At 38.1% G+C, this 8,441-nt stretch overlaps 1 pseudogene; it reads left to right on the forward strand.

The window, feature by feature from the left end:
* Positions 1 to 6,800: 6,800 nt before the first annotated feature.
* On the forward strand, positions 6,801 to 6,901 carry LOC139317774 (U5 spliceosomal RNA; annotated as a pseudogene).
* Positions 6,902 to 8,441: the final 1,540 nt, after the last annotated feature.

Below are 8,441 nucleotides of genomic sequence, written 5' to 3' on the forward strand. Positions count from 1 at the left end.
TATTCCTTCCCAAATACTCTAATAAATTAACAATTTGCCTTACATTACTTTTCATTTGTCTCCCATTTATAAAACCAGTTTGATCATGATGAATCATTTGCTGCATAACTGACATTAATCTATTTGCTAAAATTTTAGCAAAAATCTTATAGTCTGTATTTAAAAGTGAAATCGGCCTATAGTTTTTAGGATCTGTATAGTCTTGCCCATCTTTTGGGATCAGCGAAATAAATGCTGTCTTCCAAGTTGGAGGTACCTCTCCTCCCTGTTGTATATTATTGAATAATTCCTTCAATGGTTCCACCATTTCCTCCTTTAAACTTTTATAATAAATAGCTGTCAAACCATCCGTTCCGGGAGCTTTACCCACTTTCAACTGCTTAATTGCAAACATAATTTCCTCGGAAGTTATCAATTGATTTAAGCTATCCCTCTGCTCTTTTGAAGTTATATAAATATTCTCTTTCTGCAGATATCTATCTATATCTATATCTTGAATTTTATCACCAGTATACAGCCTTGAATAGAACTCTAAAAAAGCTTTTTTAATCAATTCTTGCTCATAAACCTCCTTACCCTTGTATTTTATTTTCTCTATTGTCCTTGCTTTCTGCTTTTTCCTTAACAAATATGCCAACCACCTGCCTGGTTTATTAGTGTTACAAAAAGTATTATGTTTTGCATATTGTAAATTGGTTGCCACTTGATCTGCTATTAACATATTAAACTGACCCTTCAATAAATTGATTGCCTCTTTAATTTTCTTATCTGTTGGGTTGGCTATTAAAGCCCGTTCCTGTTTATTGATCTCCTCTTCTAATTCTTTTCTTTTTGCCCCCTGTTTCTTTCTATATTTATTATTCAGATATATCAAAATTCCTCGCATGTAGGCTTTACTTGCATCCCATACCATTTCCATAGATGTACCCTTTTGCATATTCATAGCAAAAAACTCTTTCATAAATTTTTTACACTCTTTTACATTTTCTTCGTATCTAAACAAATTATCATTTAACCTCCAGGACCTCCTAGGCCCTTTTCCATACTCCAATTCCATCCAGACTGGACTATGGTCTGTCAATGTTCTTGAACAAATCTTTGTGTTCTTCACCCTAGATAATAAATCATTAGTAATTAATATAAAATCAATCCTTGAAAAAGATTGATGTCTATCCGAAAAAAAAGTAGTCTTGTTCTTCTGGGTTTCTTTCACGCCAAATATCCCTCAACTCCCAGTCGTCCATCATCTCCCAGAACGGTTTGGGCAATTTTGCTCTTGTTAAAACATTTTGTTTAGGTCCCTTCTTATCTTTTTTTACGTCCAAAACACCATTCCAATCCCCCAATAGGATACAAGTTTTATATCTCCATTGTGTCAACTTTGAGTGTAGTAAGTTATAAAATTTTTCTTGTTGTTGGTTCGGGGCATATACTCCAATTACAAGTGTTTTTTCTCCTTTTATTAATAGTTCAATCGCTAAAAATCTTCCTTGATCATCCGCTTCAACTAATTTTGCAATTAAGTCTCTTTTCACATATATAACTATACCATTTTTCTTCTCTGATGCTGCTGCAACATAATGTGTACCTAATCTTGCATTTGTCAAATATTTTTGATCTTGTATCCTAATATGAGTCTCTTGTAAACAAATTACTTCATTCTTAAATTGTTTAAGATAGTGAAATATTTTCCTTCTCTTCTGTGGAGAATTCAAACCATTGACATTCCAGGTCAGAAATCTAGTTCCCATCTCTGGGCCTCTGAAGCGCCTGGAGCAATTTCTGATGATCTTGCCTCATTTGACCTTTAGGTCTTGCTCCTCCCACAGCTTCTGATTTGGTAATTTCTTGGGTTGCTATCTGCAGTTGTTGTTGTTGTTGTTGTTGCTGTCTTAATTCTTCCTTACGCTTAGCTGTTGCTGCTCTGGTCTGTCTTTGATCCTTCGGTTCTTCAAATATATCAATTAAATCCACATCTTGAACAGCCATCTGAATTTGTAGTGGTTCTTCTTGACCAGTCAAAACTCCCCCCTGAACTACTGTCAGTAGTTCTTCTCTCTCTCCTTCCATTACTTCCTTCTTTCTTTTTCCTTCTGGTGATTTGGGTGTCCCAGCCTTTAATACATTGATGTAAAAATCTCTTGCTTTCCATATTGTATTAAGCCGATATCTCTCTCCAAAATACGTCACCACTAAACCGGCTGGCACCTCCCATCTGTACTGTAATTGGCGTTTTTTCAACTCATCCACCAGAAAAGCATACTCTCTTCTAGCTCTCAACTTCTTGGGGGGGATTTCTTTCATTGTCATCACCTCCTGGCCTTCAACCTGAAGCTTGTTTTTAAAAGTAGCCTGTAAAATTTCATTGTGTACTCTCCTTGTAGTAAAATATATTACAATGTCTCTTGGTAAGTGTTTCTGTCTGGCCACCCAAGAGTTAACATGATATGCCTTGTCGATCTGCCAGCCCAGCTCAGTTTTCGTCTCCCCCCAGCAACTGTGCCAATGCCTCTGACATCATTTCTTTCAAATTCTCTTGTTTATTCTCCTTCACCCCTCTGAATCTTAAAGCAAATTCCATTTCTCTCTATTGTAACATCGTTACATCAACTTCAGCTCTCTCAAGTCTGCTGTGAGTCTCTCCCAATTTATTATCCAAAATTTCCGTAGATTGCTTAATTTCTTCAACTTTATCATCCACCATTTCAATATCACCTGCCAAACATTTAAATGCCAATAATATATCTTCTCTGATTTGCCAATTCCGAATTAAAATCTCATCTGAAACAGCCTGTATTTTTTCATTAGTTTCATTAATTTTTTCATTAGTTTCATTAATTTTTTCATTAATCACAGTAGCAATTTTGTTTTGTGTGGCTTGTAGGGCTTCTTTTATCATCTCAAACGTTAAAGTCTGTGGGTCTGTTGGGGGGGCAGAGGCTTGCAATCTAGGAATATGAGCTGGGGAGCTTCCAGCGCTCCCAGTTCCTTTAATAGGTACAGTCTTTACAGATTTTGAGGCCATTTTCAGTTTAAATTAATCATTATATTTTAATCAGAAGCCAAAAAGAAAAGTTCATCAAAGTCAAAGAATTTTCCCAATCATAAATTAACGTTTAAAATCCTCCTTCTCTCAGCACAACAGTTCTTTCCAGGCAAGAGGCTACCAGTGAAATGAAACTTTCTACAACTTTCACTTTCTCCGCCCTTTCCTTTCAAGCTTCAATCACCATTTTGTTGCAAATTGCTAACTTGTTACTTCCGAAGGAGGCTATAAACAGTGGAGTTAAGTGTAAATACTTGCAGTCTGACTTCTCCTGGCTTGTTCTGCCTGCAGCAATTGAAGATGTTAAGAATCCCCTCACTTGTTATCGGCAGAGATGGTCGCAGCTTCTAGCTCCGCTAAATAGCGGAGTCTTCCCAGGTCCGGAGCAGATTGACAGACTTCTAGGGAGCCCTCGCCCTTTGCACCCCCAGATTTCTCCTAGGGTGCTTGGGGGGCTCTACCTCCGCCTGTCAGCTCTTCTCTCTCCCCTTTGCCCGGGGAGAGGGTTTCCAAGTCCCAGACAGCTGATTTTTGGCTGTTCTGGGGCTTTTACGGTACCGGGGGTCAGGCGCCCATGGAGGAGCATCAGCGAAGTCAGCGGAGCCAACTGGAATGGGCACAAAACATAGGTGAACCAATAATGTTGGATACATGGGAAAAGATATGGGTTAGAAATGTAAGATTCACACAAGCTCAAAACTTAAGAGAGAACTTTTACAAAATGTTTTATAGATGGCATTTAGACCCAAAAAAACTAGCCTGTATGTATCCAAATTTACAACCCAAGTGTTGGCGATGTGAGTGTGAAAATGCTACATATTTTCATATATGGTGGACATCTAAAAAAATTAAGGCTTTTTGGATAAAAATATGGTGGATTATTCAAAATATTTTAAGGAAAAACATTAAACTTACACCACAGTTTTTTTTGTTGGGAATAGTCACGGATTGTACTGTAATAGAGACTAAGTTGGTTTTGAATTTAATAACAGCTGCCAGGTTACTGGTGGCACAATACTGGAAGAAGGAAGATCCACCTACCATTGAGGAATGGACATTAAAAGTTGTGCATTTGGCAGAGATGGCAAAAATTTCATCATATCTTAAAGATCATTCAAATGAAAGATACATATCAGAATGGAGAAGATGGATTGACTATATACAAAAAAAGTATCCGAACAAGAAGATTCATATAGCTTATGAATGAAATATTTTTAAGTAGTCTATGTTTATAGTTTTTGAGTTATAAGGAGTTAAAGATTTAGGGAGAATATGAATGCAATAATTTGTTAGCATATTTTAGCTTTATGTTTGTGAATGCTATACCCTGTCCTTGTTCTGGGAAGTCTAGGGAGGGGGTGGGGGGGAAGGAGGGGAGGGGGAAAGGGTGGGGGGGGAGAAAATGTTTGTATTTCTTATAAAACTTTTCAATAAAAAAAATAAAATAAAAAGCAGCTCAGCCACTGGCCCCTCTCCCTCAGCAGGCTGCCATCCAGCAACCAGCAGCAGCTCCACCACAGGTTCATGCTCAGCCACCCATCGCCAGGCCCAATCCACCTGTGAGGCCATCACCACCTCACTTCAGAGCAACATTTGATGGTACGCCTGCCAAACTGGCTTAATTCCTCAGCAGGGTCTGGGCTCATATAGATCAGTATGGAGACCAATACGAATCAGATTGGGACTTTCCACCCATCGACTAACGGATCCACTGAAAAATTGAACGCAGTGGTGGAACAATACATTAGATGTTATGTAAATTATCAACAAGAAAACTGGGTGGAGTTATTACCGTTTGTAGAAGTGGATTATAATAATGCAGTACACAGTAGTACTGGGTTGACTCCTTTTCAAATAACTATGGGCATGGATTTTGTGCCGATGCCTGAGTTGCCTAGATTGGGACTTTCCACCCATCGACTAACGGATCCACTGAAAAATTGAACGCAGTGGTGGAACAATACATTAGATGTTATGTAAATTATCAACAAGAAAACTGGGTGGAGTTATTACCATTTGTAGAAGTGGATTATAATAATGCAGTACACAGTAGTACTGGGTTGACTCCTTTTCAAATAACTATGGGCATGGATTTTGTGCCGATGCCTGAGTTGCCTAGAAAGCCACCCATTTCCATGTCCCTAACAGAATGGATGACTGCATTAAAAAAGGGTTGGGAGAATACTAAGAAAGTTTTATCTGAATCAGCGGAAAAATATAAGGCCCAGGCTGACAAACACCGGTCTCTCCAACCACCTTTCCGAATAGGAGATAAGGTGTATTTGTCAACCAAATACCTAAGATTGAGGTTACCTAGCAAGAAGTTTGGACCCAAATTCATAGGTCCCTTCCCTATAGTGAAAGTGATTAACCCAGTGACTGTCCACCTTAGCCTCCCTCGCATATTAGGGAAAGTGCACCCAGTTTTTCACAGTAGCTTATTGAAATCAGCAAGAGGATCTAACTTAAGGCCCTTACCAGCTGCTCCCCCCCTCCTTTGGTAGTACAAGGGGAGACTCATTATGAAGTGAAGAAGATCCTTGACTCTAGACTATACAGGGGTCGGTTACAGTATTTGGTACACTGGAAAGGGTACCTGTTGTCTGAAGCTACTTGGGTGAAAAGTTGGGATGTGAATGCTGATACTCTAGTAAAGCAATATCATGATAAATTCCCTGAGAAACCAAAGGGTCCTCCTGGAGGGGGGAGAGGGGGTTAAGATGTCATGTACAAGGTGTTAACCCCATCTTTTGCGTTTTGTCTGTTTTATTTTTCAGGATGTGTTTTTTTCTGCAGGGGGGGGGATGCCTGTCAGCTTTGGAAGCCATATTAGGCCGGAAGCTTCCATGCTGCCACCTTCTCATGTGTGGGAAAGTAGGAGGGGGAATTTAGTAGAGGGGTTGTCTTTAGACGTAATAGCATTCTTCCTGTCAGTCAAGGTCAGGCCGATCCTGCATCTGGAGAAGGAGTGGTTGGAGTGCTGTCTCGAGATGGGACGGATGGTGATTGGAGCATGTGATTGACTGAGGAGTGAGGGGATGGTTTTGGGGGTTTTGATTTACTAAGGGAAAACCCAGACCTCTCAGATTCAGGTTTTCCCAGATGTGCTAGTTTACCTATTCTAGTAAATAGAACTTTGAAAAATGCTTGCTTCAGAGTTCTTACTTGGAGTTGGGTTTTTTTCTGGAATGCTGACAGATATTTTATGTGTGCCTGAAATGGAGCATAACTTGCTGAGTGTCTCTAGTTTAGACAAGCAAGGATTTGAGACCAAATTTGCAAATGGGAGGTGTCTCATAAAGAGAAATGGGAATGTATGTGCACAGGGCATAAAAAAGCACAATCTTTATGTGTTGCAGGGACAAAAGGTTCAATGTGCCCAAACATTTGGAAATGAGGCACCACGTGATTCATGTGTTCATGTCTTGCACAGGAAGCTTGGCCATGCCGGCTTCAGAGTTTTGCAACAAATGCAACAGTTTGCAGAAGGATTAAATTTAAAGGGATGTAAGGCATACTTGGACTGTGCAGTATGTAAATCATCAAAGTCCAAGGCATTCCCAGTAAGCAAGAGTAGCACAAGGCAGACAACAAGAGCTGTAGAGCTGGTACATGCAGATTTAGTGGGGCCAATGCAAGCCAGTTTGGGAGGAGCAAAGTATGCGCTGGTTATTGTAGATGACTACAGCAGGTTTGGGTTCTGCTATTTACTAAAGAGTAAAATAGAGGTGCTACAGAAATTTAAGCAATGGGAATACTCTGGTTTCTCTTCAGATCGTATAAATCTTTCGCCTTTTACTAAAGATTTCCGTGGAGAGGAACATTTATGAGTTTCGATAAATATATTTGGCAAAGGAAAAAGGCAAGAATAAAAATGAAGTTGTTACAAGATGCTAAAGTGAGGGGCGGTTTTGGCTTACCTAACTTTGAATTATACTACCAAGCAGCTAGTTTAATGTGAATTGAAGAATGGGTAACGTTGAAAAATACTAGATTATTGAATTTGGAGGGACATAATTTGTTGATGGGGTGGCATGCCTTTTTATGGTACAAAGGAACTAAAATACAGGGGTATTTTAGAAGACATCAGATATGTGAAGCTTTGCTTTTGAATTGGGAGAGGATTAAAAAATATCATTATTTGAAGATTCCAGTCTGGGTATCTACAATTGAAGCTTTTTCATATCCAGTGATATTTAAAAGGGAACAAATTGTTAGATTTAGTGAATTATTGGATGAAAAGGGTGAACTTAAATTAAAGCAAGACTTAGAAGAACAGGGATTTAAGATGGATTGGTTTTCATATATGCAAATATTTTCTAGATATCGAGAAGATCTCAAACAAGAAGGTTTTTATAATGTTTTGACTACTTTAGATAAGATATTGATGGGCTCTGATGACCATGTAATTAAAAAGTTGTATGGACACTTGCTAGAGGCAAAACTGGAAGAAGAACAAGTTAAAGAATCAATGATAGCATGGGGGCAAAATTTTGGTTATGGTATTGATCTAGATAAATGGCAAAAATTGTGGTCATGTAATTATAAAATGACAATGTCTACGGCATATAAGGAGAATTTGTATAAGATGTTTTACAGGTGGCATTTACCCCCGACGAGGATAGCCAGAATGTTCAAGAACAAATTGGAGAAGTGTTGGAAGTGCCATCAGACCCCAGGATCTTATTACCATATGTGGCGGACATGCGTAGAAGCAAGGAGATATTGGACTAAGATACACACGTGGTTGGAAAAAATGACAAAGAGACATATTGATCTTAAACCAGAGATATTTTTATTAGGGATCTTACCAGAGACATTTAACAAAGAATTACAATATTTAATTGTGAATATTTTAACAGTGGCTAGAATTGTATTTGCAAAAAACTGGAAAGGAGAGAAGATGATTACTGATGAAGAAATTATTAAGAAAATGTTGGACTGTGCCGAAATGAGTAGATTGACATTTGAAATAAGAGAATAGGAAGATAAACAATATTATTTGATATGGGAGCTATTTTATCAATGGATAGATAATAAAGCATGGAGATGAAATATTATATATGAAATGAAATTTGGATAAAATGTTTAAGCACTTGTTTTTTTATTAGAGGCAAAAATATTTGTCATATAATGAGAGTTTGAAAATTTTGAGAGCACGAAACGATTTTCACTGATCAAAATACTGTCTGTAAGTGTTTGGAAGGTTGATGTTTTTATGTTGTTTTTGTTTAAAAAATAAAAAACTTTTTGCAAAAAAAAAGAAATTTAAGCAATGGGTAAGCTTTGTGGAAAGGAGATATAAACAACAGGTATGTCAGCTGCAAACTGACAGGTTCAGAATTCATGTCAGCAAGTTTTCAACAGTGGTTGGGACAATTAGGTATAAAACACA

This window comes from Pituophis catenifer, unplaced genomic scaffold (assembly GCF_029215685.1).
Source record: "Pituophis catenifer annectens isolate HBS135680 unplaced genomic scaffold, rPitCat1.0.hap2 SCAF_5, whole genome shotgun sequence".
Classification (NCBI taxonomy): domain Eukaryota; kingdom Metazoa; phylum Chordata; class Lepidosauria; order Squamata; family Colubridae; genus Pituophis; species Pituophis catenifer.